The sequence below is a fragment of the Musa acuminata genome, chromosome BXJ2-5, assembly GCF_036884655.1.
Source record: "Musa acuminata AAA Group cultivar baxijiao chromosome BXJ2-5, Cavendish_Baxijiao_AAA, whole genome shotgun sequence".
Taxonomy (NCBI): domain Eukaryota; kingdom Viridiplantae; phylum Streptophyta; class Magnoliopsida; order Zingiberales; family Musaceae; genus Musa; species Musa acuminata.
The window spans coordinates 48,229,057-48,239,585 of record NC_088342.1 but is presented as its reverse complement, the minus strand read 5'-3'; the positions used below and the strand labels follow the sequence as shown (position 1 = coordinate 48,239,585).

The 10,529-nt window shown below is 37.1% G+C and overlaps 1 long non-coding RNA gene across 2 annotated transcripts; it reads left to right on the top strand.

Moving 5' to 3' along the window:
• The first annotated feature begins 234 nt into the window (after positions 1–234).
• LOC135613212 (uncharacterized) lies at positions 235–10,440 on the top strand. 2 transcript variants are annotated; one of them, XR_010487249.1, is made up of 6 exons: positions 235–464; positions 950–1,067; positions 1,962–2,021; positions 4,186–9,929; positions 10,011–10,069; positions 10,162–10,440. It is a non-coding gene; the product is annotated as an uncharacterized LOC135613212 (long non-coding RNA). The 2 variants fall into 2 exon arrangements; XR_010487248.1 differs by having other exon boundaries at positions 946–1,067.
• The last annotated feature ends 89 nt before the right edge of the window (positions 10,441–10,529 follow it).

Here is a 10,529-nt window from a genome sequence, read left to right as displayed (position 1 = left end):
ATTATTACCGATGTATTTGTGTCTATTACTTTAAATCTTAATTATTATTTTTTTTTTTTTTTGGTAATTAAAAATAAAATTCTTGATGTCCGATCATCCGATAAGTTGGCTGGGCGGGCGCTTGGCCCATGCGCTCGTTTGGGCCCAATCAGTGCTGGGCTTTGGCTTCGGCCTGATTCAACGATACTGGGTCAAACCTGGGTCAAGATAACTAACACTAGTCACCCCCCGACACACTCCCCGGGCGTTCCCGTGCCCTAAGCGGTGGCTGTTCTCCCAGCGGCGACTGCGGCGTTTCCTCGGCGGACGGCGGCTGTCTTCCTCTCCATCAGCGAACAGCGGAAGCAATGGCGGTGTCTTCCTCCGGCGAGTTCTTGTCGCTGCAGCGTTTTCCTCGGTGAACGGCGGCTGCTGCGTCTTTGTCTCCATCTGTGTAACGGCAGAGGCGGCGTCTCTGCTCCCCGGTATCTCTCTCTTTCTCCTCTTCTTCGTCCTTCGCCGTCGCCCCCCCTTCCCCGATCCCTCCTCGCTCCCCCTCCGTCTTCCACCTTGCCGCTAGGCAAGCTATTAGGTTTCTCCTCGAGCGTTTCTCTTGCTCTTGTCAGTCCCCGGCTCACGGCCCTGCTTTTTCGGATCAATTGCTTCGCTTGGTATTCAATCTTGTCCTCTAGTTTTGATTCTTGATGGGTTTTTTTTTTGTCGTCTTCAATCTTGCCCTAGCTCTCGGTCGCTCTCGTTTCGGATCCATCTTTCTTCTTCGCTTGGTCTTCAATCTTGCCTTCTAGTTTGATTCTTGAAGCTATCTTTTCTCTTGTTCAATCTTGCCTCCTCGTGTTCCTCCTTTTCCTGTCGTTTCGATTCTTGAAAGGATCTTTCCTCGTCTTCGGTCTTGCCAAGTGGTGTCGATTCATGATATCTTCTGAGTCTTGGCATTTTGTTTGGAAGTCAGTTGAGTATGGAATTGCAGCGGGCTGTTCATGACTGACTACGATGGAATCGGGGCTCTGAGGACTCAGGGGCTTACTAGTGGAAAGTGGATAGACGCAGACGATGGCATGACCATTCAGGTATCTTTCGAAGCCTACATATATTGTTCTGATCCTTTAACGGTGCTCTTGTTTTTCTTCAAGTTTTATGCGTCTAAAGACGTCTTTTAGTTGTGTGAATACACAGTATAAAGGTGTCAACATTGTTATGATAGTTCAGTGCAGACACAGTTAGGGAAGTGATCGGCATAGATGCTAAGTTTCCTAGGGTATTTCGATGGTTGTCAAATCAGGTTATTAGTAGACAAGATTCAATGATTTGTGGATTTTGCTTTGTGTGTGGATTTGTAGACAATATTCAATAGTAGTCAAATCGGATTCCTAGGTTATTTCAATGATTCCTTTCCCCCTCCCTTCCAAAATTCTGTCTCCTATCCCAGATCCTCTCTCCACCACCTCATCTTCAATATAGGTTATTCCGGATCCTCCAGGTACGTCTTGACATTGCAGCGTTTTCCTCAGTGAACAACGGCTGCTGTGTCTTCCTCTCCATCGGTGAAACGGCAGTAACAGCATCCCTTCCCCGATCTCTCCTCCCTCCCCCTCCCTCTTCCACCTTTTGTTGCAGCTCCTCATCTGGTTTAGGGTATGATCAAGATATATGCCGATAAGGTCATCGCCAGAAGGTAGAGGTCCATCATGGAGTGCCTCAACAATGGCTCGATAAGGACCGTGCTGGACCATGTTGTCAAACGCCAAAAGTCTGGGCAGGGGACCCCGCTGGACCTTTCTTGTTATTGCTAGGAAGTGGAAGACCAAAATCAGATTATTTTTATAGAAGAAACTTCTCTTGGTCCCTCTAGATTTTACCTTTCCCACTCTTGTATATAAGATTTTTGGTGTTTTTAAGGTTTATATCTGGGGTTAAGGTTTTTTATTTGGTTTTTTGTTCTGATTTTGATTTTTTTTTGACAGGCATCAAGTGCTAGGAAAATCAGGTGTTTGTGATGATTTAGGTGTACACTATGTCTTGCAGTAAGTATCACATCTTGAACTTGAGTGATTTTAGTTGTTCTTTGTTTTCTTTTTTGTAAAAACTATATTGTATGGCTTTCTCTTTCATGATAAATTGGGTAACAACAAATTACTGGGACTTTTCAGAGTATGATATAATGGATCTTGTAATTTTCTACTATGTTACTTATGATAGTATTAATTGACTCATTTGGTTGTATACACTTGTTCACAAACATTGGTTTAGCAACAGTTCATCCTATAGCTTGACTAGTATTAATTTTGAGGTCATTTTTATGTTCCACGCATCATTATATAGTGGTGTAATGCTGGAATACAACCTGTAGGGAGCTAAATTCTAACAAAAGGATGTCTTTGTATCTGATGTCAAATGCGAAGAAAATATTTGTTTGTCAATTTGTTGTTATATCATTCTATTTTCTAATTATCTAAGCACATTTATAGATGGTGATGTTACAACTTCAACAAGGTCTTCTTCTTTTCATCCTTTTCATTTCCTAATTTGCTGGTAGTACATGTTTTTGTTATTATAAGCTTTTGTACCATTTGAAAGGATTATTTACCAACTTATTCAATTAGTATTGTTTATCTAAGAAAATACCAGTGGATAGTGGGATGTTTAAACAAATCAAATATATTGTTTATCTAAGAAAATATAAGTGGATAGTGGGATGTTTAAACAAATCAAATATATTGTTCATCTAAGAAAATATATCAGTGGATAGTGGGAAAGTAATTGAAACATTTAAACATTTAAGGCTAGGTAAGGAAAGGAATTTTGGGTGTCTCCATTGTTCCACTTATGAACAGCAAGTGGCCACATTTGGTGCACTTTCTGAATTCACATTAATGAAACATTAGACTGTCAGATGCTATAAGAATGATAATATCACAAGGTTGAATAAAGTTCCAAATAGGAATGCTCTAGTGATTTTGCAGAAGTATGTGGCTGCTGATGCATGCATACGATGTGCTTTATAGGTTGACCACCCAAGCCATCATTGTAAGCTTGAAATACCTCCAGTGTAATGTAGGTATTGTTGAAGCATCTGAACATGTTTTGGATTTTAACTTAACTACAGGTTTTGTAAACTAATTTTTGCAATTTTGGGTTTCAAATTAGGTTTTTTTTTGCACATATGACTAACCAAGGTACACAGTATCATTTTCATATGAGTAAGTTAAGGCATTTTACAACTGTTAGAGTCCTCTTAAACTGTTCTGGTTGTCTTGATAAAGTGTGATTGGTCATTAAACACTACAAGCAAAGCATTTTACTGAGATTTATGTTTCTATTTTTCCATCCTTAAATTGCCTGTCTTGTAGTCCTCATTGGTGCATCTGACATCTTTGACCCATGTTCTATTTGAGATATTGGTGGTGCAACATAGAAAGGTCATACTGTTTATCATCTAGCTTTATCGGTCAAATGTGAATGTACGATGTGTAACATGCATCTCTTGTCATATCATTGATGAAGTGACTGCATGGCACAGAAATAGAGGCCATCAAGCATCTTTATGTTCAATTTTAATGTTGAAAATCTGTTCCAGACATGAAAATTTTCAAAAGTGAATGTCATTATGCCAGATATAAATGGTAGGATATATCTCAAACCTTGAAATGTCATTGTGTCATTCACTCCTCTAGAAAAGGTTCAGATGATCTCAATTTTTTTGAAGCCTTTGGCTCTGATCTGTCAAGGCTAAAGGCTAGTGAAGATCAGTTAGCTTAATCGTTTGGCCCAAATAGTCATCGATAGCTTGGTATAGAAATATTTTGAAGGTCATTTGTATTTAGGGATTGCCCTTTTATGATTTTTTTTACCATACAAGTCTTCGGTTAGATTGGTACATACTAGTTGCATGAAATGGCACAAGCTATATGTTCCCTTGTGCAATGTTGACTGATTGGTATGGATGCACAAGCAGACCTTCAACGACTTATACATCCCAGATATAAGGCTCTGGTCAAGCTTGTTCTGACGCTCAAAACTGAAGTTTCAACTCTAATCTTATTTAGCGAGGATAATTGAATTTTTCTCAAAGGTTAATTTGTTTTATGAAACCAGTAGGACATTCTTTTACTTTTGTTGAAGTTGGCATTTGTTTATTTGTTCATTAGTTTGAATATTTGTTTTTTGTTATGTTTGCTATCTTTCCAGAGTGGGATTACCAAGCAGTAAGGAGTTATTTGATGCTAAATTGGAGAAGAAAACTTGCAGGATTATTGCTTGAGTTTAGGAAAGATTCCCAAAAGACATTGCCACCAGTTGTCCAAAAGCCTGATGGGAAGAAAAACTGGATGGTTTGTGATCCGGTTCCTATAAACAACTTCTGCTGCTAAATAGATATCTAGGTCTTTGTTTATCAGTTATATCTCCTCTGACTACTCTATGTTATATTTGATATTACTGATTTTGAGGTATCCAATTTAGTTTAGTATTTAATTTTTAAGAAGAATGGAGTGAGTTGCTCAATAAAGCCCCAATAAGTCACATACGTTGTACCTGGTATTGAAGACTTTGACCACGCAGATATCTCTGAATTTGTTCAGAAAGCTCAGGTCTTAGTAAGTGTCAGAAAATTAGAACTTGGAGACATTTTTAGTTATTGGTTTCCCACAGGATTCTGGAGTGTTCTTGGATGGAGCTTTCAGAAAATAAAAGGACAGTGACAGCTGAGGAATTAGCTGTGGTACTTATTTTGCAGAATTAACTTTCCATGCTTGAACACTGCTCATCTTTCATTTTCTTCAGATTATATATGGCAGCAAGGAATATCTTGAAAGCTACTGTTCCCTTCTCTTGTTGTCTAGAGATGACATATATTTTAGTGTGGTTGATAGCAAGGGATATTGTTCTCTATATGAACGACGACCAAGTATTAAGGGTCAATATGAGGATTCTTTAGGAAAGATTCTTTTGGTCAATTTTCAGGCTGCCCAACCACTTCCTCAATGGTGGCGACAGCGTGGTGGTTGAATCCATCGCAACCCTAGTTTTCATGGACGAGGAGGAGGTGGGTTTTCTCTCGTTGCATCGGTCTTCGATAACGATGGCATGCTTTTGCTTGCTTCCATCCTTATTGTCATTGTTCCATCATAAGTTCTTGATCTTTGTTCCAAAGATGATTCTGTACGGTGATTCTTTGAGAAAGATTCTTTTGGTGTATTTTCATGACCGTCCCTTCCTCGACGGTGGCGAAAACCTAGCTGTAGACTCCATCGCCAGCTTAGCTTCCTTGGTAGAGGCTGAAAACAAAAGTGGCGATCGACAAGGAGGGTTTTCTATAGTTGCATCGATGGTGATCGCATGCTTTCGCTTGTTTCCTGTCCTATGGTGGCCATTCTATCGCAGATTCTTGATCCTTGGTGCAGAGAAGTGTTGGTACAAGGATTCTTTTGAATAGATTCTTTTGGCCACATATTTTCATGGCGAGCTCTGCTGCCGCCTAGCTTGCAATGAAGATGGCAATTGACGAGGAGGTTTTTTTTCTCTCGTTAGGCCAGTGATGTTTTTTCTTGCTTCCAGCCCTATCATGGCTGTTTGATCGCAGATTCTTGATTTCTTGGTCCGGAGGAGAAGAGTCAGTAGGTTGGTTCTTTTGGACATCGAGTGTTCCTTTGCCTCGTGATGGATTTCTGCCCACTGGCAAGGAAACCTTCTGTCAATGGCATAATTACATTGATAGGGGGACCTGAGGTGGAGTAGATTATTTGGTCATAGTGTTGTTATGATCATGCTGTTTGTGCTTCTTATGAATGAAGAAGAGATAATTGGATTGGTTGCCGTTAAGTGGCTGGGAAAGTTTATGAAGAAAGGAGGGCACCGGCCACAGCCAGTAAATGAATGTGATATTTATTCAGGTAAGCATTATCTTGATTGAAGCTTAATTAGACTTTCGTAGTTCTAATGCTTGAGTGAATATTCTTGTCCAATTTAGTTTAGTCTCCTTTCATTTTTTTTATGGCATGTTATACTTAGGTTTGTATCACATGATATTAATTTAGTAATCTCTTTTTAAGTAATAGAAGCTATTAATTTAGTACACATATGCACACAACACATAATACACATATACACACTACACACATACAATACACATACACACAACACACACACTATACAACACACACAATACATACACAACACAAACATACATAGCATACACAACACACACACAATACACATACATACACACACGAAAATAACACAAACAATACACAAACAACACATAACACACACTATGCATACACACAACACACAATATACAACACACATGAAAATAACACAAACAACACACAATACACATATACACACAACACAATACATATACAAACAACACACTACACACACAATACACACAAAAATAATACAATAACATAAACAACACAAACATAATACACATACAAACAACACACACTACAAATACACATACACACACACAACACAGGCTATACAAGCACTACATACAAACACAATACACATACACATACAACATAACATTACACACACACAACACAATACACATACACACAACACAGATAAATAACACACACACAATAAACAACACATGAAAATAACACAAACAATACACACAATACACATACAAATAACACATAACACACACACTACACAAACAATAAACATACACACAACACACACAATAAACAACACACACAAAAATAACACAAACAACACACACAATACACATATATATATACACAACACACAACACACACAACACACAAAAATAATATAACAACATAAACTATACACACAATACACACAACACATACTATACACACACTGCATAGAAACATAACATACATAACACAAACACATATTCACACAACTTGAAACAACACACACACATAACATACACAACACACACGCAATACATATATATACATAACACACACACAATAAATAACACACACGAAAAGAACACAAACAATACACATAACACTACACACACAACACATAACACACAATATAAATACATAATACACATACACACAACACACACAAACACATTAAACAACACGTACGAAAATAACACAAATATAACACGCACAATACACACACACACAACACATAACATTACACTACACACACACAATACACATACACACCACGCACTACACACTACACAAACAACGAACCCAAAAATAACATAAACAACACAAACACAATACACATACAAAGAACACATACTACATACACACATAACATACACAACGCACACTACATACAAATATAACATACACAACACAAACACATACACACACATCTTTTAACAACACATACACACATTTACACACAACTCATAACACACACTACATAAACACAAAGCAAACACAACACATACAACTTGTAACAACACACACATATACACACAATTCATAACAACACATACTATACACAATACACACCTTCACAACACACTATATAAAACACTCACACATAACACATATACATATATAACATACACAATACGCACACATACACATACAACTCATAACAACACACACACGCATAGCATACACAACACACACATATACACACAACTCATAACAACACACACTACACATAGCACACACATTGTAACAACACACATATACATATAACATATATGCAATACACACACAACTCATAACAATACACACACGCATAATATACACAACTCATACACATACACACATGACTCATAATACAAACACACATACACACACAACTCATAACATGCATACATACACACAACTCGTAATATACATACAGACGACACAAACACAACACACACACATACACACAACTCATAACAACAAACACTACACACACATAATATACACAATACATACACATAAGCACACAACTCATAATAATACACATACACAATATACACGACACACGACACACGCACATACACAATATACATGCACATATATACACACACATAAACAACACACATTACACACACACATATAACATACAACACACACACACACATATAACACATACACAATACACACACACATAACATACACAAAAACCAACACACACAAAAACAACACACAACACACAAGGATCCATATACATTACACACTTACACACAACTCATAATAACACACTATACACAATGCATACATATACACACAACTCAAAACAATACACACTATACACATTACATACACAATAAAACAAAACACAGTATAAATAACACACAACACAAATAAAGCACAACACTTAAAAGACACAACATACACACACAACATACAACACACACATATAACATACACAACACACATACACACACAACTCTTAATATACACAACACACACACATAATATACACAACACATGCCCACATATACACATAACACACGCATGTATACACGTAACTCATAAAACACATACTACACACAATACGCACATAACAAACACAACACACATATACACACATGACTCATAACAACGTATACTACACACGCATAACATATACAGTACACAAACATATCACATAAAACAAACACGACATATAAAAAATAAACATACAACACACGTAACAGGTACACATACGCACACACATAATGCAAAACAAACACAACTCACATATCGCACAACAAACATACACAATACACTCATGTAGAACAAACACACATATACATAATATACACACAACATAGACAACACACACAAGCACAATATACAAAACAAACAAAATGCACACACCACACAGCACACACACAATATAGAACACAAAACAAACACAACACAACATACACATACATAACACATAACACAAAACACACACACATCACAGCACACATAACACACACACACAATGCATAACACAAACACACAACATATAACATAACACACAAACAATACAAACACACACACAACACATGATACACAACATACACAAACACACATATACACACATAACATACAAAAACACATACACACACATAAATACAAAACACACTCCACACACACAACACATAAATACACACATACACATCACACACAAAATACAACGCACACACATACAACACACACCCACACACACAACACACACATACGTATACATAACATATAACACACATACACAACAAACACAGACAAATGCACATCCCTGTTATTTTTCATCATTTGAGAGATTCGTCGGAAAAAATATGGATCAACAAAACTTAACCGATCCCACACCAGAGTCAGAATCATTTGTGAGTTAAGATCATTTGCCAGTTGAGACAGAATGACGGATCAAAGTTTGACTACTCATCAATAACAGTAGAGTGTAGTTGGGAGCCAAGAGGCACATTGCATCTTCTTCAAATGTTATCATTTTCGATTTTTGCTTTTCTTAGAATAATGGTTTTTAGTTTTTCTACTTGAAACGAAGATGTTTGATGATAAAGACCGTGCCGCTTCCAACAATGAATAACTTAAGCTTTGTTTTCACTGTCAAGAAAAGATTAAAAACATAGACAGTACTAGAAGAAAAATCGATCGTAACATAAGCCAGTCATCGATCAGCTTCATTTACTTTGTTTTTGCTATAGGTATGACTACCTTTGATCATTCTTGTGTAATTTAGTTGAATGTGTGTGTGTGAGAGAGAGAGAGAGAGAGAGAGAGAGAGAAAATATGATCAAATGTACTTGTTATTTCTCTCCAGATCAGAGATCATTCTTGTGTAATTTAGTTGAATGTGTGTGTGTATGTGTGTGTGTGTGTGTGAGAGAGAGAGAGAGAGAGAGAGAGAGAAAATATGATCAAATGTACTCAGTATTTCTCTCCAGATCAGATGTATATGTAGGGACTTTGGTATTGCTTGTATCCACAGAGAAGGGGAAGGATATTGAACACATAATCTCAACTTGTGAGTTCTCGCAGGAAGACAAGGTACTAGGCGAATTAAACTTCTAGATGCTTTTTTTTGTCTCAGAGTAAACATTTGATGTAAATTTCTCTGAATGTTTTCAGAGTGATTTCTTCTTAGTAGATGAAATTGTACCAAACCAGATTAGCTCAACAAAAGTGAGGTAACAATTAAGTGTAGCGATCTTTGTATTTTTATCTACACTAAGACAAAATTCTTATATGAAACTCGTTGAATTCTTCGCTTAACTGGCAGTGATATGGACAGAGTTGATTACGACTGTGGTTTTTATGGAGGTTATTTCTCTTTGCAGCTTAAAGAAAAGTCACTGTAAGTGAAAGGTGCAAGTGTCTAAGGAAATGGCAAAAATATTATGATGATCTACAATGAAATATTTTATGTTGTCGATGTTCTGTTGTTGTAAGGTTGGCTTCTCGGTCCTTTGTATTTAATAAAAGAGATAGTGAAACCTAAAGATGGATATACTTTCACGAAAGTGAACTTGTAATCACAAAGTAGACATCACTTTTGAAGTTGTAGTCATCATTCATGGAAATCGTCTCCCTCTTGGTAGTGTCATTAGTGAAAAGCAGAAAGAGGTGGGTGTTTTGGGGGTGGGGGTA